General features: G+C 37.7%; 1 protein-coding gene across 1 annotated transcript in view; it reads right to left on the reverse strand.

Moving 5' to 3' along the window:
• ZNF644 (zinc finger protein 644) overlaps window positions 1-22,475 on the reverse strand; it is a 57,590-nt gene extending 35,115 nt beyond the window's left edge. Inside the window, exons 1-4 of the mRNA XM_063298243.1 lie at window positions 22,385-22,475; window positions 20,948-21,004; window positions 10,239-10,379; window positions 9,018-9,074 (exon numbers count right to left, since the gene is read on the reverse strand). The gene's annotated coding sequence lies outside the window, so the exon portion shown is untranslated. The remainder of the gene's footprint in view (window positions 1-9,017; window positions 9,075-10,238; window positions 10,380-20,947; window positions 21,005-22,384) is intronic.
• Window positions 22,476-24,623: the final 2,148 nt, after the last annotated feature.

The following is a 24,623-nucleotide window of genomic DNA, read 5'->3' on the forward strand; positions in this document are numbered from 1 at the left end:
TATTGAGGTTACTCTTTGAAATTAATTTTATATTTATCTACTTAGAAGTAAGTCACACTGTTTTCAATGCAGCTTGGTTCCAGGTTAAATATCTATATATCAGGGGTTCCTAAACATTTTGACATCACATCTCCCTTTAGTGTAATTTTAAAGTACACACCTCCCCTAAAAATCCAAACACCAAAATGAAAACATTTTCTCCTTTTTGGGGGAGATGGGCAGTGACAGAAATGTGAAAAATCAATCAATCAATCAATCAAATGAACAATGAAAACATTGTCTTTTTCTGATTTTTTTTTTCAACATTCCAGTTTAACTTACACACCTGGCTGTCCCTGGTGATTTCCCATTCATATACTAATGTCTGACTCTGTTTAGGTTCCAAGTCCAAACAAGGTTAGTCAGGTGTAATACCCAAACAGTAACCCTTGGTATGTAACAGACGAACATTTCATTCAAACTTTTTAAATTGAGTTTGCCCATTAAATGAAGGTTTTTCTCCAAATGATCTTATCTGTATGAATTACATAGTTGTACAAATAATGTAAAGTCAGATTTAACAGACATTTGGATTTAATGGATACCCTCTTTACCCAAATGACATGTTAAAGCTTCATTTACTGATATCAACTGGACTGCAGCCTAAATTAGTTCAAATAGACAGCTCTATAAAGAAATGTTTCCCTTCAGAACAGAAAATAAACTTTTTAGGGTTTTTTTTTTAAGATTTCATTTTTATAGAAAATCTTAATGAGTTTTGCAGTTAGAGCTGCCTGTAGCTATAGCACGTAAGCTTTAAGAAATGAAGCACAAAGGTCAGATCCATCTTCAGGATGACAGATTATCACTTAAATGCCCCAGGCTAGTCTTATTGTCTCGGAAATCACAAACATCACTATTTTTGCAAACTATCAGCACTTGCTATAACACCCTTACTACACTACATCTTGAAGTTACTACAAAAGAAATGAGGTGATAATTGCATATTAACATAATTATTCGGTAATCCCCTCTGAGCAAACTTCCTAGGTCATTCTATAATTCAGGTTAGATTCAACCTTCCTGTCATATCCATGCTGTCCGCTTTCTTTTGACTAAGGATTTTTTAAAATAAAATGAACATTTTTTCTTCTATGTACATTATTAATTGTATTTATTACAAGTAGGTTAATATTCACTGAATACTTATTGCATAGTGACAACCTTTTCTAAGGTATTATTACACAAGCTGTAACAATGTCCTCATTCAAATGCTAGCTCATTTAACCATATAACCAAATTAAATGTTATGCTGGTGCCCACTAATACAGGTACAGTTAAAGATTTGTCAGATTCAATAAGAAATTATCATGAGTTGGATCCAAAGAACTATGAGCAGAAGGAAAATAGATATTAGCATTGTTCAGTACAAAAACCACTGAAAAAACAGACACACACAGACATGCTAGGTACCCATAGCATTTCTTGTATTTCCAAAAAAACAACAACCCCTAAATAGATCACTGGCTTTTCCTTCCTTTTCTTACACAATACGTTTTAGGGGGAAAAAATATAGTCGCTTCATGTTGAAAGGGCACTCACAGATCCAACCTTATGCTTTATAACTTTAATACATGTATCAGACCTAAGAAGATATAGCAGATGTCCATTAGGCTGATAATGCAGAGAACAAGAAAAGTGGAATTAAGTTCAAGCAGAAGCAAAATTCATAACATGAGGAACCAATGCTAGTACACCACCCAGTCACATCCCATGAGATGGGCAGCCATATAAATTTGACAAATAAATACATAAATCCAATGTGTGTCATACAAAGGCAGATGTTCATTGGGGCTGATGGTATGGAAGGGAACACAACTAGCTTTAAATGTAGCCATATATAGTTAGTGTGAGGGTTTACAATGGGTAAACCAATGATTGGCAGAGTAACTTCAAAATTAAGAATGGAAAACAGAGCTTGGGTGATATGGTCCTTATACCTCCCCTCTTCTGAAACCAATTTTTTTCTGTTCCAGCAACAATACAATCAAATGTTAAAAAACAAATGGAAGGTAGACTTAAACAAAATTAAAAATTAACAAGAATTATCAGGCTCCTGGGGTAGCCTCTACTACACCCCAAAATAGGACTCATCTAATTCTAAAGAAAGAAAAAAATGGAAAAACTAAATATCTTTTGAAAACAAAGTAATCAGGGCTAATGGCTTTTGGTATCCATCACCCAATTTCCTTACCTGAAATCATTCACCACACCTTTCCAGAGAGCTTCTCAGCAACTCAATCAATAGGGACAGCCATTCTCTGTGACTCTCACAACAGCAAAAATCCTCCAGACAAAATAGTAAGGCTGACTGCTGAATTCTCTAGGCTCACACATCTCACTGTTCTCTCACAAGGCTCTCCCTTACTTCCATTATAATTGGCAGAGTTTCATGAAACTTTGTTCTTGGAGGAGAATGTTTATGCAAGGAAGCAGGTAGAATGAGGTAAGATTACTCGTAACTGCATTCCATTAAAAAATAAATGTTTTACCCTTTCATATGAGGACTTTTTTTTTAAAGTAGAAGCCTGCATAGATTATACCTTACTGAAGAGAGAAGGAACAATACAGGTAGTCCTCACTTAATGACTGTTCAAAGTTATGACAGCCTTGGAAAGGGTGCTCTATGGCCCGTAAAGCACTTCTGGCTGTTGTGAAATGTCGTGCCACCCCCACCCCACCCCACTCACAGTCATGCTACTGCATTTCAGGCTCTTGGCAACTGGCTCGCATTTACAACTGGTTGCCACGTGCCACGCAATCATGATCACCATTTGCAGTCTTCTATGCTGCCTTCCCCAGAAAGTCAATGGGGAAGCCAGCAGGGAAGGTTGCTAGCAGAGGGGATGGAGGGGAGGGGAAACTCTTCAGCAGACTGCAGGAACAGAGCTCAAATCCTGAAGATTTCTGCTTTGTTCCTACTGCCCCATGAAAGATTTCCCCTCCGTGCCCTCTTTGGAGCTCCTAGGCAGGGGCAGGGCTGGCTTTGCACTGCAGAGAAGGGGGGGGAAAGGCTGCTTTTGTCTCGTTTTCCCTTCTTCACAGGGCAAAGCCTTCTTTGGAGCTACTAGGAGCGGGCAGGGCCTGAGTGGAAAGGCAGTGTGGTACTTACTGCGGGGTGCCTCCAGGGGGTGGGTGAAATCCTTCTAGATTCTTGCTCCATGCAAGCAGGCACGAAGGACTTAATTACACCCTTCATGCCTGCTTGCACAGAGGAGGAATCCTTCGGCAGGGAACTCTTTAAACAACCCCCAGATATGAGAGGGAGCCAAGATCAAAGCAGGATTCTCAGCCTAAGTTGGGAGACACGTGCAGCCTGTGCTGGGCCTTCCAGGTCTCCCCCACCTCCCTGAGGCACCTCATGCTCCTTACCTGGGACTCCATCCACTTAACGACCCACGAGATTGCTTAACAACCACAACCAGGAGTGCTGATATTGTGGTCGTAGAGCAAAGCAGTCACGTGCCATCTTTCTTAATGAAAGCTTTGCTCAACGACTGAGATTCCGGTCCCAATTGTGTTCATTAATTGAGGACTACCTGTACTAAATTTAGGAAACAACAGGTCTATCTTCAAATCAGTGTGATCTTTGCAACCAGTCATTACATTCTTAGCCTCTGGTCAAAGGGCAAGAGCATAAGAGAAAATGTTGTGTACGTTCACTGTCACTGCAATGACATTTCTCTATTACAATAATAAATCTGAATCTCTTGGGTGGAGGGGATTATCTTCTTCCCTTAATTCTCTTCTATTCCTCCTACAAATCATTACATGTACTTTCTTATTATTAGTTTCTACTTTCTGAATTGTGTGAATAATGATAAATATATAATTAAGTGTTCCTGTCTTTTCCCTGTCTTTTTTTCAATATAATATCCCCAATTCCAGCCTTGGGTCACATTTCAGCTCTACTAATAATTGTATGTCTTACTTAGGCAGTGTCTTCAAAATTATTATGGATGGGCATGAGAGATCTCTACCAAATTGCACTGGAAAAGGATTACTGGGAATTCTGTGGGAATAGTTTGAGCAAGCTGTTGCTAAAAAAAAAAAAACCCTAACCCAAAAAACCCTACGCTGATTTCTATGAAATCTGGCAAACTTCATTCCCTCCTAATAATCTAGTTGTCCTGTAAGATTTGGCCAATTTTAGTGAAAAGCAGAAAAATAGACACTAATAAATCAGGAGTTTAAGAATTGTAATTCAAAAATCCAACAATAATTGCCCTAAAATTTGGCAAGCTTCATCCTCTTACAACTTACTAACATTGCAATTTTTGTCAAATACTGATTTAAGAAATTTTATTAGTCTTTTAAGGCATTTATGTTTTTTACCATGTTAGATAATTTACTATGCTAAATAAACAAGGAAACAGTCCAGAATTAGAAACAAGCTGGGATAAACTGCTACTAGAATAACAGTAATGGTTCAGGCTACTTTCCAAGCTGAGGATCAGACAGTGAAGTATACTGGGCAGCCTTATGGAGCCTTACTATGCACTTGTAACTCCCAGAAATGGTATTATAATTCAAATAAAATCTCTTTTAACAAAAGGTTCAAGTATTTTAATAAAAAAATAAAGCATTTCCTGAATTGCTCTTGATTCCTGGTGATTACACAAGTACATTCATATCGTTTTCATGGCAACAACTTGGAGACAGTTTGCCTTCCATAATGTTTTTTCAATTCACATTCTACTTTATAGCCCTGGGATTTTCTGGTAATCTCCTATCCAAGTACTAATCACATATTATCATGCTTGGTTTCTTCATGCTCAGTAAAATTGGCTAGGTGCTGCTACCTTTAAATAGGTAACGTCTCCTTGAATTGAGCTTAATTTCTGGTGATTTAATGGACGTAACAATGGAGTTTTCAGGACAACAATATGGAAGTAATATGCCACTGCTTTCTTCTCAAATGTTTTTGATTTCCCAATCTGATCTGTAATTCTAGGGTTTACTGGTCTCCTATCCAAGTACTGTCCTAAGATTAGCCAAACTAGGTTAGATGCTACCATGTCTACATCCAACAAATAACCAGAACATTTAACCTATTTAAAACAAATTATTCTCTTCGAACATAAATAACATGCATTATGCGTGTTCCATTAACAAATCTTGCCTATCTGAAAAGGGTAAAGCACCCTAAGCTAAATTGACACCACAGACTTTTCCATTCAGAGTAGTGAAATGTTAGAAACTAAAAAATTTGTTTTGTGAACTAAGAACTTGCATAGCATGCACCTTTGTCACATGAATATCTTTAAAATGAATATCTTTTCAGTGGTAAATAACCAGCAGTTTCCTCTAGCTGCGATTCAACACTCATTAAAGCTGCTAACAAGTTTTTGCTTATTACATACTCAATTTTTGTTTCACTTGCTATTGCTGAGAGATCCGTTTAGTATAAATTTCAATAATTTAAGACTACATCTATAGATGCTGCTCTAACAACCATTATTTATGTTAATCAGAAAAACATCTAGAACAGAAACTACATTTTCAGTACCAGTAGTTAAGATAATATGGAAGAATTATTTATATACTATTCATACAACGTATTCTAAAATTCACTCTCTCCTGTTTAAGCAATCTGATCTGATGAAATCTATGTTGAAAGAAGAGAAACAGATAAAACTTGATACTTAGAAATCACAATAATGTGGGTATTTTTAAATGAAGACCTTTCTTTATATAATCCAATATTTTGTTCAAGTGTCTGGATCAGCATTTTCTCTAGAAAATTCTCTAGACTTTTTCTTTTTTTTTGGTCTTCTTCAGTCAGCATTGACTCCTGGAGATTGCCTGGACAAATCTCTGCAGTTTTCTTGGCAAGGTTTTTCAAAAGTGGTTTGCCAGTGCCTCCTTCCTAAGACTGAGGGACAGTAAATGTCCCAAGGTCACCCAGCTGGCTTTGTGCCTAAGGTGGGACTAGAACTAACAGTCTCCCAGTTTTTAGCCTGATGCTTTAACTGCTATACCAACCTGTCTCTAAGACTAGCTTAACATTTTTGGACACAGATCTATTTCCACTTCAATCACAATCCTAACACTACTAAAGCACTTAGCAAACTTATTTGAACAGTTTTCCTTCCAATGTAAAATATTTAAAAGCCACTCACATGTTTAAGCATAATTGCTAATTTTGCACCTAATGATTCTCAAGTGAACATATGAATTGGCCCAGTCACTCTCTCCCAGCCCAACCCACCTCACAGGGTTGTTGTGGGGAAAATAGGAGGCAGAGTATTAGGTATGTTCGCTGCCTTGACTTATATATGTATAAGAAAGATGGGAATGAATGAATGAATGAATGAATGAATAAATAAATAAATAAATAAATAAATAAAATGATTCCACTGAAAAGCATTGTCATCATGTATGAAAACCCTGTCTTATGGAGATAAAAGTGATATAATACATTCTCAAATCATCATCTAATAAGTAGCCATCAAGCAACATCTGAGGTTTATCTTCCCTAATAAAACATGTAGAATTTCAAAACAAAAGGAATTTTTTCCTATTAAAACATTAAAAAAAATACCTAAGCCTTTTAAAATAGTCTACAATTTCCATTCCTAGATGTTTCTTTCTAAAAAACATCTATTTTTATTTCTATCATGTGTGCAATAATTTATCTTAAAAAACAGGCACAAAAGGAAAAAAATATAGATTTCCAGTTAAAACAACCAATACCAATTTAATTTCTAGAGTTTTCTTAAAAAGGAAGGTGAGTATATGGATAATGTATGAGCATTCTGACAAATTATGTTTTAAATATAATTTCCCAGGCATACTTAAATACTCAGTTCATTCCAAGGAAATGAAATATAGCAAAAACCTGTGTAGAGACACAGATGGTCAAAGTGGTGTAAGGGCTCTATGATTCTATTCTCCTCCCATTAAAAGCAAGCTAAGTGTTATCAGTGTTGACTGTATATTTTACAGTCAAATGCTCTGGGAGTAAGAACCTACTGATTCCCATGACACTTTCACCTAAGAGGGAACTGGGATGCCTCAACTAATCCAAAAGTTATATTGAACTGCCAAGAAATGATAGATCACCAAAGCAGCAGATTCCAAAAGTCTGCAGCTCTTGTTATATCTAAAACTGATGGATGCATGTCCATGAAAGAATGTAAGGAAAAGGTAGAACTTCACCTTTTAATTCATATATTTACACATATTTTTACTTGTATCAGCTTTAGCAATTCCTCTTTGTATAAATTATTGCTCAGTTTCCAGAAGCAAAATACTGCTTGCTTTACTTGAAACCAGGTAGTGCCACCAAGTGGTAGCCATATTCTGTATCCAACAGATAATACAATCTGCCCCATAAATCAGAAATCATTTCTTCAAAGACTGAAAGTGTTTCACCATCAATCATGAAAGCATACTGAATCTAGTATTAGCAAGTCAGTCATACAGATAAGTTCATTTAGCAGGCCCATGACTAATACAAAAATATTAATAGGGAAGCAATTACTTAAGTAGGTAGATAAAATTCAGAAATTACAAAAATCATATTAACTTTAATTCAATATTAATTTTTAAAGTACTTAATTTAAATATTATTGTGGCTATTATTTTGCCATACCATTATTTTTAATGCTAAAATAAATGATCTAGGATCTGAAAATTACTAGGGATGTGCAACTATATGGATTTGAAGCAGAAAAAGTGGTTTTGGGGAATGGGATATGCTTGCTGCAACTGTCGGCCACTCCTAAAAGATGGCACAATTTTTCCTGGGCTTGCACAGTAACTGTGTAGTCCCAGATAAATGCACATTTGAATTAAAGAGCTACCAACAGGATGTGACAAGGTGCAATGACCTTGAGGTGATGACATGGCACAACTTGTTTGTGGCATCTTGGTGCTTTCTTAACTCAAACAAGTATTTTTCTTGCATCTAACAATTGCTGTGCAAGTCCAGGTAAAGCTACAGCTTCATTAAAGAGGCTTGACAGGTGCAACAATCAAGCTCACATCCCTTTTGAAGTATCTTTTCATCTCTGGATTCAAATAGTCATAAAATACTAGAACCATTCTGTTAGCAACAGTGGTAAAATAACAAGCTTGTGAGAGCCAGTTTCATGTAGTGGTTAAGGTGCCAAGTTACAAACCTGAAGACTGTGCGTACCATCTTAGGCACAAAGACAGCTGGGTGACCTTGGGCCAGTCACTCTCTCTAAGCCCTAGGAAGGAGGCAATGGCAAACCACTTCTGAAATCTTGCCAAGAAAACCACAGGGACTTGTCCAGGCAGTTGCCAGGAGTCAACACTGATTGGAAGGAACCAAAAACTGAACAAAAAACCCAAACTTGTATTATATGCTAACTGGAGCCATTCCTTAAGCACAGCACACTTTTTCAGCATTTGAATCTCCAGCAATGTAGTCTCACAGTAAAATAAGGCCATTTCTAGCAAATTCACTCTCACAGAGAGAAGTCAACATTTTTTTCCTTGCATGTAGCTAAAGAAATCATAGTTCAAGCTACAATACCACACAGGGACATTGCAGGATAGGAAAATATTTTTCATTTATGCTTAAGGATAGTATGAGGTAAAGTTATGTTTGCAGAAATAAAGCCACATTGCAGAAAGCAGAACACATTTTTTATTTAAATGAAATCAAAGTCAGTCATAAACAGGCAATAAACAGCACTCCAAAGCCAGATGCCATTGCTAAAAAAAAGTAATGTGACATCAATGCATGTATTAAAGAGGTGGAGCTTGCATTGTGCTGCAGAGACCACTATCTTGATTGATTTCAGCTCCTGCCCCCTCCTTCGCCCATGGGCCCACCTTCAAGGAGTTTCCTTACTGGAAAATTTTAAGACCCAGAAAGGCTGGTATGAGAAAAAAAGTGTTATTTGCAACATTCATTTGGAAGTAGAGCAATTACAGTTCCATAAAATGAATTACTACTTATTACTCAAACTAAGATAGATATTTCGTGATTTTTTTTTACTTACCAATGCTTGTTTTGTCCCCCTTCAAGCTCCAAGTCTGGATCCAAAACTCAGACAACCCTGTAATAGTAAATAAATGTTATCTATACAGCTGTTTCAAAGCTATTATACAATATTCATTATTGAGAGCCAAACTATACAAGGAGACAATTACCAATTTGTTCTTATAATAAATAATATATTCTGTTAATACCTGTACCTAAACATTTATTGAATCTGTTAATGATGTTCCACACAGTCAATTTACTTTCAAGTTTTCTAATACATTTCTTAAGTTTTAAAGAGAAATGCTACCATTACTTTATTTACCTTAGAAGACCAGGTGCAGAATACTGCAATGTACTCTACATGGGGCTGCCCATGAAGACCACTTAGAAGTTGCAGCTGCTTCCAGAACACATGCCATGGTAACACTGCTGCTTTGTGAGCAGCACTGGCTGCCAGTTGGTTTCCAGATGCAATTCAAGGTGCTGGTTACCACCTATAAAGCCCTTCATGATACAGGACCTAGCGATTTAAGGGACCATCTCCATCTACAATAGTGCCTTTCCATCCTGCATAGTAAGACAGATTTGGCATGCTCCTGTTTCTACCAATTAAACTATACCATCTGATGGGGCCTAGGAAGTAGGCCTTTTGTGTCACAGCAGCTGCTCCCTGGAACAGTATCCCTCCAGAGATCTGAATGGCCCTACCTTAACTGTGTTTAAAAGGTCTTTAAAGACTTGGGTTTTCCCCAGGCATTAAGCTATAAGCTATGGTGATATTTTGCATGTGTTTCCACATGAATGTTTTTTCCCCTTGTGGCTGGGCATTGTTCTTTTCTTTGTTTATAATATTCCTTGCTGTTTTTAATGTGGTCCACCACCCAGAATTTTTATGGATTTGGATGGCCTTATAAACATGACAAATAAATAAGATGATATTCTAGAGGTGACGGACTCATCCTTGGGCGAGCTGAGGGTGGCAACGACCAACAGGAAACTCTGGCGTGGGCTGGTCCATGAAGTCACGAAGAGTCGGAAGCGACTGAACGAATAAACAACAACAAATGCACACATAGCACATACACCAATAATTACCTATGAATTTCAGGGAAGTTGTCTTATAGTTGTTGGGAATACAATATTGAAGGAAAACTGCTAAAAATGAGCAAAATTAGAGAGGTATGAATAGTAAAAACAAGTGGCTAAAAAAAAGGAGAGTAAGAAGCATGTACCCTACCTTCAAAGGGGATGAAAATGATTGCCGTGCCTTCTTCTTTTTGTTGCCCTCTATGACAGAGAGTAAGAACTTGTGAAAATCAGGATCCTCAATTGAAGGAGTCTCCATGGACACAAAGGCTCTCCACTACAGATGCTCGCCCTATACACATGGAGAATGAGGAGAATAAAGCTAGCACTCTGACTGAACAGGACTAGAACTCCTCTTAGTCTGGGAATAAGAGTCCCTGAATTCAATGAGACTTACTAAAAAGTATGTATGCATTGTATTTCCTTGTGTTTCTGGTCAAGCACAAAACCTACATCAACCTGTTGTAAACAGAAGGAAAAAAAACAGCTCAATAGCCCAAGGATTTCTTTACCAATTACCATTCTAGCTTACATAAGGTAACTTGGATTAAAAAGGTCTATCCCTAGTACAGCAAAAGCCTATGGACTTCCTATAGAGTAAGCATATACAGGTTTATGTTTGCTGAGCCCACATTTCCCAGTATTTTTCTCAGCACATTGGGAAATCAATTTTTCAGAAGGAGCACTTACAATGTAAGTAATTTAATCAGTAGTTATTTAGTTAATATTAATTTTTTTTTTGTCCTGCCTTTATTTGGAATACAGCTTATGGTCAGCACACATGCATACATATCTGTACACAAATATACAAGTAGGCCATACAGTATGCACACATTCGGGGGCGGGGGGGAATCCAGGCTTGATTTCAGTGGAATTCAGCAACCCAATCTGACAAGTAGGAAAGCTGGGCAGTGTACAGAATTTTTGCATATGGGGATCACTTAAATTAACTATTCTATTCATTTTGATAATTGGTTTCTTACATTACAAGGGACTACTAGTTTCATATCCCCTAGAGGTACTTACAAGTTGATTTACAATTAGATTTTCAATGATTTTTCTCACATTTACATCTATTACTATAAAGTATAATCATTCAAAACCTAAGCAGCTCAGATATAAATAGTCACACCAGAATGAAAATGCTCTGAAAACATTATCTTATAATTCAGAAATAATAATATGTATAACAGTATGGGATTGAAGCCATGCAACAGACTGAAATTAGAAATTATTTTTCCCAAACAGAAGTCTGTGTGTGTGTCATATTACAATTTACAGCATATTCAACAATCATGACCATGGTGATCATACTGGGGGAGAGGCCTTGCAGTCATACCTAACACATCTGAAAGGTGGCACTTTAGGAAAACTGTTCTAGAGACCGAAGAGGAACATAATATCATACATATATCATGTCATTGTGTTCACTTTATATGCTTAACCAAGATTTCCTTCTAGAATATTCATGAGACTTAAGAAGAGGCCTTGTTTGTAGGTTTTGGTTCTTACTTCTCAAGGTGACATCAGATTACATCGGCAGGAGACAAACAGAAGTCATTACTAGAAAGATTATCAGGAGATTTAAAGTTGGGAATTATCAGTGTGCTGATGGCACCCAAATCTTTTTTTCTGCAACATCTCCAGGTAATTGTGTGGCTCCCCCAAATGCATGTCTGCAATCAGGAAAGTGCTAAATGAAGGGTAATAAATTGACTTTTGCCCTGAGGGCAAGATCTAAACAGCAACTGTGGAATGGATTTAAGTTGCAATTTTAAATCTAATTATTGTAATATAACTATTGGCTGCTTAGAGTCTAGACAGAAGTAATGTATAAATCTAAATAAACGTATCGAACCATTACCTACTTAGAGTTTTTGGACTGAAGTGGCATATAAACCTAAGCAAACAAATGAGCAAACAAACTGCTCATGCCTGAGCAGGTACATAGTAGCTGGGGACTATCTCCTCCCAATCTCTCCTATAGTTGTAGCTTTTCATTCTCTTTGAGAGCCAAAATAAAAGATGCTTCCTGCATATTGCTCATTCTACTGAGTTCCCCCTGCCCCAACAATAACCAGACAGCAGGGACAGGAAAAACAGAACAAGAACCTATGTGTGCACTTTTGTAAGGTATGGTGTCTATTGGTGCGATTTTGCCAAATTGGCTCTATATAATTTTTTATCTCCACCACCATCACTTTCACAGATAATCAATCCAGTTGCCTACAATTGTCATGGCCTCATCTCACAGCAATTCAGGGTCAAAACTTCTCTGCAGCAGCAGCAACAGGCCTCTGGGCTATGTCCCCAACTGAGCTGGGAAGACCAACTTTTGCTGACTTTTAAAAAGATTAGAAATACCTTTCTGAACATGTGAAAATATGATTTTAATTAATCTAATTTTAATTAAATTTAATGCTCTTGGTTTTAACATTTTTAAAAGAACTGACAGTCAAATATTGAAATGGATATAGAAATTTACATTAGCTTCATTTTCACCACTGCCATCTAACAATACATTTGAAAACATAATGATAAACATATTAGGGTTCCCAGTAGACTTTGAACAATGTTAGAATAGGTTTGTCCAACAATACAGGATTGATCCCTTATTTTTAAGAGTGAATTAAACTTTGTATCCAACTTCTTGTAGAGCTGAGAGTGATTCCTTGCATTTTAACATATATTAGTTATAATCATAAATACTCTAAAAATATTGAAATATATATTGAAATAAGAATGTATAACTAGAATGTTTCCATATTTACATCAGAAATAAAATTGCAAGCAATATTGCCAGTTTAGTGCTGATACTTTGTAGCCATTTCCTTTTTCTATCAAACACTTACTAGGCTGTATTTCTTACCGCACTCTCCCTTTAAACCTGAAGGTGGCAATGATAAACTTCTGCTCACTTCCATTTTTCTATACCTTATATTGAAAATGAATTCTGTCTAATAAAATTCCATCTACATTTCAACTACATATAATTGCAAAAAAAAAAACCCACCCTCCTGTTCATATTTTAAAACCGATTCAGCCTCCTTTCTTGTAGTCCAGTAAAAATCTTGACATACTTCATTTTGCTTCACCTTAATTTACTCTACATTTCCAAATATTATGGTCTACCTACCAAATACATGTCAAATGAAAGCCTTAAAAAATTATTCCACGTGCAGACTTTCCTGTTTCTCCAAATAACGTCCTATCAGGAACAACTAGCCTTACCAAGTTTTCTTTCAGAATCTTCATTTCAGCCACATCTTACTGGTATAGGGAAAAATTTATAGTTATTATCTGTGATAACTTGCTGAGCCTTTTTTGTCATCCATTCTTCTCACAATACTTATGCCTATTCTCCTGATTTTCACAAGCACTTCTGTGAGCCTCTTTCTTGTATGTAGTCCAAATATTTTCATCCTTCTCTAGATTTCACTTCTTTCCTAAAACGTTTTGACAAAGGGTTGGGCCTTGACCCTAATGTAAAATTGAGGTTTATAAGCTCTAAAAGCATGATTGGTAATCTAAATGTCATCCATTCTCCCCAATTCTATGTTTTACGGTATCATCTCAATACCACTTACTCCAGAAGTGCTTGTAACACCTTCAAGCCCCAGTATAACCACAGAGATTCTGGCATACTCAATTCAAGCTAGTCTCCATTACACCAAACCAGGGATATCTTGCCATAAGGTTTAAGAGAAATTGAAATTAGGAAAAGATTGAATGGGAAGGAGTAACAATTATTGAGGAAAAGCCTTTGAATAACTGTGTTATGTATAGCAGGAAGAAACACAAAATTATATACCCCAACTGCTCTGCCTTAAATTACTAACTTGGACCATGGGAAATCAGTATCAAAAAAAAATAAATCCTGTTCTTCAGCTTAGATGTGCCAAAAAACACTGTTACCAGTATTCAGTATTTTAATAAAGCTGGCCAATTTCAATTTCTGCCCCTTCTAAAATGTATGACGTTTTTAATTTTACACATGAGATGTCATATAAAAATCCTCATTCCTTGTTCATTTATTACACTAACTTGTATTAGATTCCTTGACAGTTCAACACCTAAGAGACTATTTAAAAATTATCTCAAAGTTTGATTTTGTTCCAATTTTCAGAATGTGAAAGAATATCTGAAACCATTAAATATCCTTCCATGTAATCATCAAGTTATTACATCTCAGAATAACTTGATTATTAGATTCTGCATTTCTTTCTATAAACAGATAAGAATTTACTGTTGCTTCTTTCTTCCACCCAAATTATCAGCTTGTATTTTTCAGTCAAATATCTATTCAGTTAGCTGTTAGGCAAGAGAAAACATTTCCCAGGATGTATATAATATTGGCCCATACATTTTTAAAAAAAATTAATTCACAAAACCATGGCTTTAGAATGACACTTAGATCAAGCAATGAGCAGTGGTGTTTTTTTCCACATCCACAGAGCTTGGTAAATATCACTTTTTGTTTTTACCATGCCAACATGGTAGGATACATGCTATCCTTTTGCAAAGAGCTTCTTCCCACCTAAATTTTGACAAAAGCAGCACATGTAAATAATATGCGAATCTATGCATGGATACAGCTAATACTCAAGTTCAAGAGCCAGCAATGTTTTTTGCAGCCAGAAACTACACTTTGGGGCAGCGGGGGATTTCTGGATAATGAGGCCTACAGGGAGATGTGGGACAAACATTACCAAAGAACATGGGACTGACTTTTCCAGCCTACTTTTTTTCTTTTTTCTTTTGGAAAGGATTAGAAGTGTTAAATATAAAATTGATACATTAAGCTTCACAGAGGCTTATTTAACCATTTGCACCTTTTTTACCATCAAAAAGTAAAAAAAGAAAAAGAAAAAGAAAGAAAACCACTCACAAATTTCAGTGGCATGATTTAAAGGTGTTCTGGGAGTTATAAAACAAGAGTCCGGGTAACATATGTGGACCATAAGCTTCCTCATTCTATTCTATCTGAATTCTCACCTATGGTTCTTCCTTCCTAGACCAATTAAATTACTGTTAGATTAGCTATATGCAGTTACATTAACAAAAAAGGTTTTCTGTCAATCTACATCAGATGATGCTTGCATGTCATTTCTAACTAGGGATGTGTAAAACTCTGTTCTAAACCACTTCAAGTGTGAAACTTTGTAAAAAAATTCTCATTTTGAGTGCAAAACTACCTTTTCAGAGCAATCCAAACAGTCCATTTTACATCCTAGACAGCAGTTTTCACATCTGGAAATGAATTTCATGACGTTTCACATTCAAGATAGTTCAAAATAAAACCGTAGTTCCAGTATATACAGAAAATTCCAATCATACCAATCCCAACTTCATGCACAATTTGTGCTTTTGTCTGCTGCTGAAACTACCATGGAATTCAATGTGCTTCATGTCCAAGACACCATAAACAACGCTAGCCAGGCGAAATTATTCAAGCATCAGGAGATTTTCCATTTCTACAGAATTTATTTTTCTGTTTCACAATTATAGACCATGAAGCCAAACAGATATCAAAAACCAGATTCTTATCCAGCAAGCATATACCACTAAGGCCTGTTCCAATGTTGGGCTAAACCTGAGGAATGCAACCCATTAAAAGCTACAAACTACTCCAGCACCTAAGTTCACAGGAGATTGTATCACTATTAGAAAACTATCAAGGCATGGGTATGTAATTTTTCTTTTTCGGAGGTAAAATAAGAAAAATATGCATATTAAGCATCCTAGAATTTTAATGTACTAATTTTAGTGACATGCCCATTCCCAAATCCCCCCAATGGAAAAACAAAATACATCAGATATGCCACACATACATACTTAATACGAGTACAGTAGCAGCTGCAATTACCTCCAAGTTGATATCTCTTTAATAAATGGCTTCTGAGAACCAGAGAAGCAAAAACAGATCTCTATCTACTAAGACTGAATCAGGCAACCTAATATCTTCCCTTAGCCGTTATACTGTTCACATTTAAAAATAAGCAACGAGAATTCAGGAATAAAGTTATGATCATCAACAGCAGATACCTTTATTTGAGCATGAAAAGACATGCCTCTTTAAGTAGAACGCACCTCTCATTTTAGCCTATTTTTAAAATGCTATCATATTCAAAAACTAAAAGCAGACATTTGTAGGCCATTCCGTGGTTTGAAGTGCACATTCACAGTTTAAAGACTGTTACAGTTCCAAAAGGCTGTTACAAGTCATTGCTATGGTTGGTTGTTGTTGTAGTTTTATAGCAGAAAACGACAATACATGCTAATAGAAACCTCCACTGGTACTATAGTTATGTGAAGGAAAGATATGTATATAAAACAGAAAAGAAATGGGACAAGGGGTATTTATTATCATTCTACAAATTAGTATGAGAAGTGTATATAAATTTATGTGCCATCTATTAGCTGGTGCTGGAAAAGGAATTAAAAGCTGTCTTGTGGCTTCCATACAGGAAAATAATTGGTATTTTGATACCAAGTTTGGATTCCACTTCTGCAGCATTCATGTCTTCTATAGGAAGAATATTAAATTTGGCATTTCCAGGCAAGAAATCCTAACCATTTAAAACAGTTTGTAATTGGACTTGGATCCTGAACAATACGTATACTCTATCATTAAAGACTAAACACTGTAAAACAAAAATATTTAAAAGTTAAGCTAGTGGTATGCTCAACAGTTTATTCACCAATATATTTGAAAGTCTCTAGCAGCATTTAGCTATAATTAAATTCCATAGCTGCATGCACCTTATTTATTCACTCTTCACACAATAGCTCATAGAACAATGTGTCAAAGGGGTTCTGATCTCTGGGAGTGCTTTTTAGGTAGTATAGGCGACTGCTGATGGAAGAGAGGAACCAAATGAAATTCCTATGCAAACAGACAATTTTGAATGCTATTATTTTTTCAAAAATCTGTTACATGAATGCACATTTGGTATATTCTGATTGTATCAGCGTGCCACAACCTTGCAGACAACCACTTGCCTTAACGATCAACTGAATCCTTATTCTTCCTTCTAGCACCGAAAAACTACTGGTACTTCCAAGCCCAGAAGTCTGAATTATAAGTGGTCTCTCACACTTTCTGGAAGGACAAAGAAGTTCTAAATTCAAATTTCAGAACATATCTTTTGTTTTCTTGTGCGTTTGAGTCAGCCGTGACTCCTGGTGACTGCCTGGACAAGTCCCTGCAGCTTTCTTGGCAAGATTTCAGAAGTGGTTTGCCATTACCTCCTTCCTAGGACTGAGAGAGGGTGACTGGCCCAAGGTCACCCAGCAGGCATCGTGCCTAAGGCAGGACTAGAACTCATAGTTTCCCAGGTTATAGCTTAGTGACTTAACCACTACACCAGACTGGCTCTCTATCCTTGTTTTAAACAAAGCTATATTCTGGAGACTTGTACAGGTGTTCATTTTCCTTTCTTCCAGGAAGTAAAATGCAACGTGATATAGTTATTAGTAAGAGAACAGAAAAGAATAATGTAACAACTATTCAGATACTTCCTTTTTTTCTGAGTTAGGAAACATTATTGGGTATTTGGCTCACAAGTCTTCCTCTCTACAGGAAATTATATGGAAATACATTGTTTTATATTCTGCATGTATCCCTCTGGTGTTTAAGCCTTAACCTGTGAACATGAGGAATGTCATGAACAGCATTTCATACCCATCCTGTCCCCACTTAAGAGAGGTAACACTAGTCAGCAGTCAGAAAAAAAGGACATCTGCAGAGTGCAAGATCTTTTCAAAACAGGGTATTTTGGGGTGAAGGTCAGATCTAATAATCTGAAAGTCTACACTAAATAATTAACCTAGGAGATTGTTGTTGTTTTGAAGAAACTATTCATTTGGGCTGTGTAGCGCCTCATATTTATTTTAAAAAAAACTTTAAAACACACAGGACCACTCACACAGAATCCGTCAAAAACTCTTCAAAGGAACTATAACTTTTCCTGGGATCACATGTCTGTCCTCCACAAATGCATAATAAAAGACGCATTTGGTTTAAGGAATTGCCAACAAGTGCTGAATGCATGCCCACTCATCCCCCACAGCACACCTTTATTATTTTTATAAATAACTCAAGGTGGCGAACATACCTAATACTCCTTCCTCCTCCTATTTTCCCAACAACAATCCTGTGAGGTGAGTTGGGCTGAGAGAGAGAGAGAGACTGGCCCAAGGCCACCCAGCCAGCTATCATGCCTAAGACAGGACTAGAACTATCAGTCTCCTGGTTTCTAGCCCCTTGCCTTAACCACTAGACCAAACTAGCTCTCCATATATAACATTATATATATGTATGTATGTATGTATGTATGTAATATAACATACATATACAAATACATACACACACACACACACATATATAAAACATATATATAACATTTGGCATGTAAATATATTAAAACAATAAAATATTTCAAATAAGCTAAACCTTGAATGATTCTTCCTTTCACTGCAAACCTATTTCATTCTTCAAATTATAATATGGATTATTACACTATATACAGGAGGGTATATACTTAACAATATTTGCCATCTATCCATAATTCTTGAACTAGTTCAGTGTCATGAGTACTGATGGTGAGCAGGAGGGGGCCTCTATCCAGGGGGGAAAATGCATGCGTAGTACTGAGGAATTAAGCAGCCATTCAAAGAGACACAGATCAGACCCGCCTTAACGTCTGGGGTTTATCTGTCTGAGTTTTCCCACGCTTCTTCAGTTTGTCAGTAATAGAATTCATCTAAACACTCCCTTCTTGATTTGAAGCCAATAGGTTTATTATTTGATATTTTAATGTCATATTATTCCCCTGTATTTCTCCCAGGAAATTTTTCCTAAAGGAGCTGAGGGACCCTCCAAGACAAGACCTAGAGTATATGCAGGGAGAATGAAAGTGATGGGAAATCTACTTACTGAATGTTGGATGTAATATTTGTATAGCTGTTTCATGAAGGTGCTCAGGGCAAAATAAATGGTTACTCTCACTTTATCCTCGCATAACCCTATGAGAGAGTGTCAACTGAGAGAATGATTGCCTTAGAATCATCCAGTGAACTATATAACTGAGTGAAGCAATTCAAATCTCAAATCGCTACTTTATTTTGGAGAGCTACGTGAAAAAAAATGTAACTGGAAAGAACTCCAGCTATTCAGGTTGGCTTAATTTTTTATAGTAATTATCAGCCTTTCTCAACCTTTTGACCCTGGAGGAACCCTTGAAATATTTTTCTGGCCTTGGGGAACTCCTGCACATTCAGGCTCAAATATAGGCCACAAGTTACAAAATTATTATATTTGTTTCATGTGTAGGCCTGTATATATGCATTAACAGTGCTCTTCAACTAAAACTAAAGAATGAAACTTGTTAATCTGAAGTTGCTGAATTTTGAAATAATTTTTTAAATAAATTGTGATCTCCCAGGGAACCCCTAGTGACCTCTCGTGGAACCCTAGAGTTCCATGGAACCCTGATTGAGAAACCCTGGTAATGTTTTATCATAAGGGTCACAAAACCTACCTATGCTGCTCATGAACAGCTCCCATTAATTTCAGTTGACTTCCAGACATATAAGCCTATTCAATCACTTTTACCTGTTCAGGTCAAATGATAACTATTAAACATATGATAATGTATATTCTGTATTGCACTATTACAAAATATTTGGAATGATGCAATGTTGCTGCACCCAGGATTGACAGAATTTAAGATTCCAGGGACAAGAAAGTGATAAAAATAAACAGGAATGGCAACAATTTCATAGCCATCCTAAGGAAATCATGAGACACACTGACCTGGTATATCTATAACTGCTACCAGGATACTTTATGCCTATTACTGGAAATCATATGTAATTCTCTGATTAGAAGAATGAGAGTTTAATCTCTGAAAATACTCAACAATGTCCAAAAGTACTTCATACATGAGAAACAAGTCTGTTAATTTCAATTTAACCTTGAAACTGTTAATGGAGTACAATTCTGTACATGGCTTGCTGCCACAGGTTTCAATTCTCTTAAAATAAGAGTTCTAAAGTCTTTAACTGTGATTTTTATTTTTATTTTATAGCTCTCTTAGCTAATCTAAAATTTGACTTTAATAACAGTTAAATATAACAGTTTTGAAAGTGCTAAAGTATTAAAATCTTGTGAAACTCTCTTTATATTGGTTTCAATCCAAGGTGATATATAAGGATAAAAGGTTTTTTTCCAATGGAATAGTTTATCTTATGCTACTCTGCAAATCTTTCCATGTAACATCTATATTCTATGCATTTTTCCTCTTCTCTCAAAATATTTTTTTACCAAAAAGGAAATCATGGTAAGATTCTAAAATCATAGACTGCAAATATAATCCACAAATGGGCCACAATGACATCACTGTGGCATAGCTTTGGCTGCTCCTTCCCAAGTCGCATCATTTATTTATTTATTTATTTATTTATTTAATTTCTATCCCTTTATTTTTTTTATAAATAGCTCAAGGCAGCAAACATACCTAATACTCCTTCCTCCTCCTATTCTCCCCACAACAGCAACCCTGTGAGGTGAGTTGGGCTGTGTGTGTGTGACTGGCCCAAGGTCACCCAGCTGGCTAAGATAGCTGCCCCAAAATGCTCTAAAATCCATGAAAAGATCCAGAATAAACCTTAATTCCTAAGTCTAAAACTCTTTAGAGCCATTAATACTGTGTCTATTGGTCTAAAAATTGTTACAACTAACAATTTCCTAAAAATCAAATTGTTTTATTTATAAGTATTTGTTCTGTTGAGGATATTTAGTTTGTTACTGTTTTCATATTAGGCAATATATAAAACTATGGTCTGTTGAAGTCTTACCTATGCTACAGCAGCAGAATTCTTCTGCCCAATGGTTTCACATCTTGAATCATTCATCTATCAAGGAGAAATATGCAGTAAAGAATTCCAAACATTAGTGTACCCATTCAAATTTAAATACATTTGTGTGAATCCCTGTACTGTAAATTACATCACCAACTATACTATTAAAAAAAATGAAATATAAGCAAAATACCCAAACTTAGAAGGGCAACAAGTGTGTATATATAAATGAGCATGATCATTACTATCAATACCCAGTAAATCAACATGCCTTCCTTGACTATTTGAAGAGTACAGTTCTCCCTTGCACTACTTACTCCTACATCAGATTACATGTATTATCCCTTTTCCATACATTAGAATAAATTTACTACAGTACCATGTTTTTGAAAGCTGCAAAGCAAGGTAAAATTGTACACATCTTGCCTCAGTCTTAATGGCCAATACTACGTGCAACAAAGTTTAGAAACTACAGGAGAGAACAGGAGGAAGCAAAGCACATTCTATACCTTATGTCGAATGAATTAGCTTATTTAAGGACCACCTAAACTCCTTAAATTGGCTACTGGGCACCATGACAGTAAAAATGGTCACTACGTACGGAGAAATGTGCAGAGGCCCTAAAGGTCTGACGACAATATTTGGAGAGGTTTGAAAAGCATGGCTATGAAGTGCATGCTTCAGGTTCAAAACTTAGGTACACCGGCTCAGGGTTTTTTTTTTAAATAATAGTAATAATCATAATATCAAACAGACCACACCTTCTGCCAGTGGAGGAGGAGCTGGAGGAAGCCAGTGGACTTCTTTCACTCTACAGTATCCTGCTTTACAGGAACGATCCCCCCGCCGCTGCCAGGGTGACCTCATTCACTCTGCGGCCTTCTTCGGGTCGCCCAAGCCATTACTACTCCGGGATTCCCCCTCGCCTCAAGCCGAGGTTCCTTTTCGGGGGCCAGCGGCGTCTCCCAACTCCGCGTTCACTGGCTACGCCGCTTCATGTGACCGAACAAAACCCTCCTCAGCGCAGCAGCTCTTTGTGCCCGGCCCAGTCGGACCCGCAGCAGATTTGGATGAGGGCGACGGGGCCGGTGGCTCCCTCGCGTTTCCCCACCCCGAACTCCAAAAGAGCCGGCCTGGTTCCTAAACCACTCCTGCCCGCCACCGTTTCCCCCGGCTTGGCCACTCACCTCCGGTGGCCGAAGCCCGGCCTGATCGAGCCCCTTTGCCGCACCAGCGGCAGCCGCCATGTTCTCTGATGCGACAGGATGGAGTAAAGACCCCCCCACCCCGCTCTGCCTCCTCCCTTTCGCGCGCGCATTCCATTCCAACCTCTTTTCAGTCCTGGCTACTGCGCGAAGTTCTCTCTCCCTTGCCCCCTCTCCCTGTCCCCCCCGCCCCCTCTGAAAATAATAACAACCATAACGGAAAACTCACGGGCTCGACAGGGCGTGCGTCAGACCGAATGGGGGAATTGCGTGAGGCGTCATGACGACATCACGCCACCTCGCCTTGGATTCCCCCCTCATCAGCACATCCTCCGCCCTACTTGGCCGGTAAGACGCATGTGCGTAGCCTTTCAGCTCCCAGATAATCTTCCTTCGTTCTACAGTAGAGTGTTTGCCTTGGCAATCCAGAGCGAGCTCTCCCGTTTCACTTCCGGCAGCTCGCGCGCCGCGCTAAACATACGCTCGGTATTTCCTTCGTCTCATTCTTACAACTGTTGAGTTAGAGCCAGGCAGTAGATCCATTCCTTGATTTATCCTGGATACTTCTCTTACATTTTCACTCGTTGGCAGGTTTTTCAGGAGTGGTTTGCCATTGTCTCCTTCCTAGAGCTGAGAGAGAGTGACTGGCCCAAGGGCACCCAGCAGGCTTTGTGCCCAAAGTAGATTTCTTACCATTTGCTCTTTGTCCTCTCTCAGAAACTCCTTCACAAGTTTAAGATGTCTCTTTTGTAAATCCAAGTTAAGAAAGCTATCCAAGTCATTCTTCTGATTTATTATTTGTATGTCCCCTTTAATTATTAAGACATCAGCCAGTTTCATTTGTAAATCCGGTGTAACATTGTTTTCCATATCATTCTTGTAGCCTGACATTTTTAAATCCATTTTCAGATCCACATTCAAATCAGCCTCAGTCTCTGTTTTATCCAGTAAAATCTGCTCTTCCATATCTTCTATTGAATCCATTATTATAATAGCAGACATTCTTGAGAGTAATTTTTGAGTGCTTTGTTCCCAAATATCATTGAATTCTTCCACAGTCAAATAATATTGCTCCAATCTGTATTAATAGGTCTCTTCTCCTTTAATTAAAATCTTTAGTTCTCTCTGGTTCCCACTAGCCAACCTTCAAAGTCACCTGTTATGCTGCTTTTTTTCCCTAATCAACAACGCTTTCCCACAGGAAGGTTTCTTACAGTTAGTTTCATAATCTTCATATATACAGTATATATATAAAAAAATTCCCTTCTCACCCCTATGGCTGGTATGTGTCTTCCTCAACCTCGAGTCCTCTACCAGAGGCCTGGGAGTTTTTTGAGGGTTCTGCACAGTGTCTTAGCTGTTCCTAGCACTGCACTCTTCTAGACAGCTCTGATGTTGCTCCTGGGATCTGTTGGAGCTACTCTCCCAGCTTGGGAGTCAAAGCCCTGAGTGTCCCTACCACCACTGGGACCACTTTGGCCTTCCCTTTCCACATCCTCTCTAGTTCCTCCTTCAGGCCCTGGTACTTCTCCAGCTTCTCATACTCCTTCTTCCTGATGTTGCTGTCACCTGGCACCGCTACATCTATCACCACCGCTGTCTTCTGGTCCTTGTCTATTACCACGATGTCTGGTTGGTTGGCCAGTACCTGCCTGTCTGGATCTGGAAGTCCCACAGGAACTTAGCCCTGTCATTCTCCATGACCTTCTGTGGAATCTCCCATCTGGACTTGGGAGGGTCTAGCCCATACACTGTGCAGATGTTCCTGTACACAATGCCAGCTACTTGGTTGTGCCATTCAGTGTATGCTGTTCCTGCCTGCATCTTACACCCTAAGTCCAACCTTGGACTGTCTCTGAGGCCTCTCTGCACAGTCTGCACCTTAATTTTAAACAACCCACAGGAAATATTCTTGTAATTAATTTCAAAAACTTATTTCAAGTCGATCTGGACCCTCAGTCCATTTATAACTTTCCAAAATCAACATTCTAGTCACCTTTTTGCTGTTTATTAAAAAAAAAATTAAGCATTTAAACTTGCATGAAACTTTTCATCAAACATAAAAGGAAACTCACCCAGAGTAATGAAGCGTGCCCTTCTGAAGGTTCTTAACATCCAAAAACCATGAACAAGCAACTTCCTAAAGTGGTTAAAAAGGCAAGTATGCGAACCCAGTGTCCTTTTGAAGGTGCCAAAGTGCGGTTTAGGCAAGATGACTTTCCCCTGGTTCCCAGAGCTCTAAAACCACTGGAGACTGTTGTTGTATGGTCTCCTCACAGTGAGCCACTGTATGGAGTACTTGTGGGTGATCCAGGTCCTCTCCTTGATCCAGAGGGGAATCCTGAGGAGCCGGTCCATTCACCGGCTCCTCTTTCTGCTGCAGTCGTCGGCTCCACGAGAGCTTCCCCAGAAGTCTGAGGAACACCTTGTTTTGAAGAGTTCATAGATGTATCTACCACATATTCAAG

This window comes from Candoia aspera, chromosome 3, assembly GCF_035149785.1.
Source record: "Candoia aspera isolate rCanAsp1 chromosome 3, rCanAsp1.hap2, whole genome shotgun sequence".
NCBI classification, from domain to species: domain Eukaryota; kingdom Metazoa; phylum Chordata; class Lepidosauria; order Squamata; family Boidae; genus Candoia; species Candoia aspera.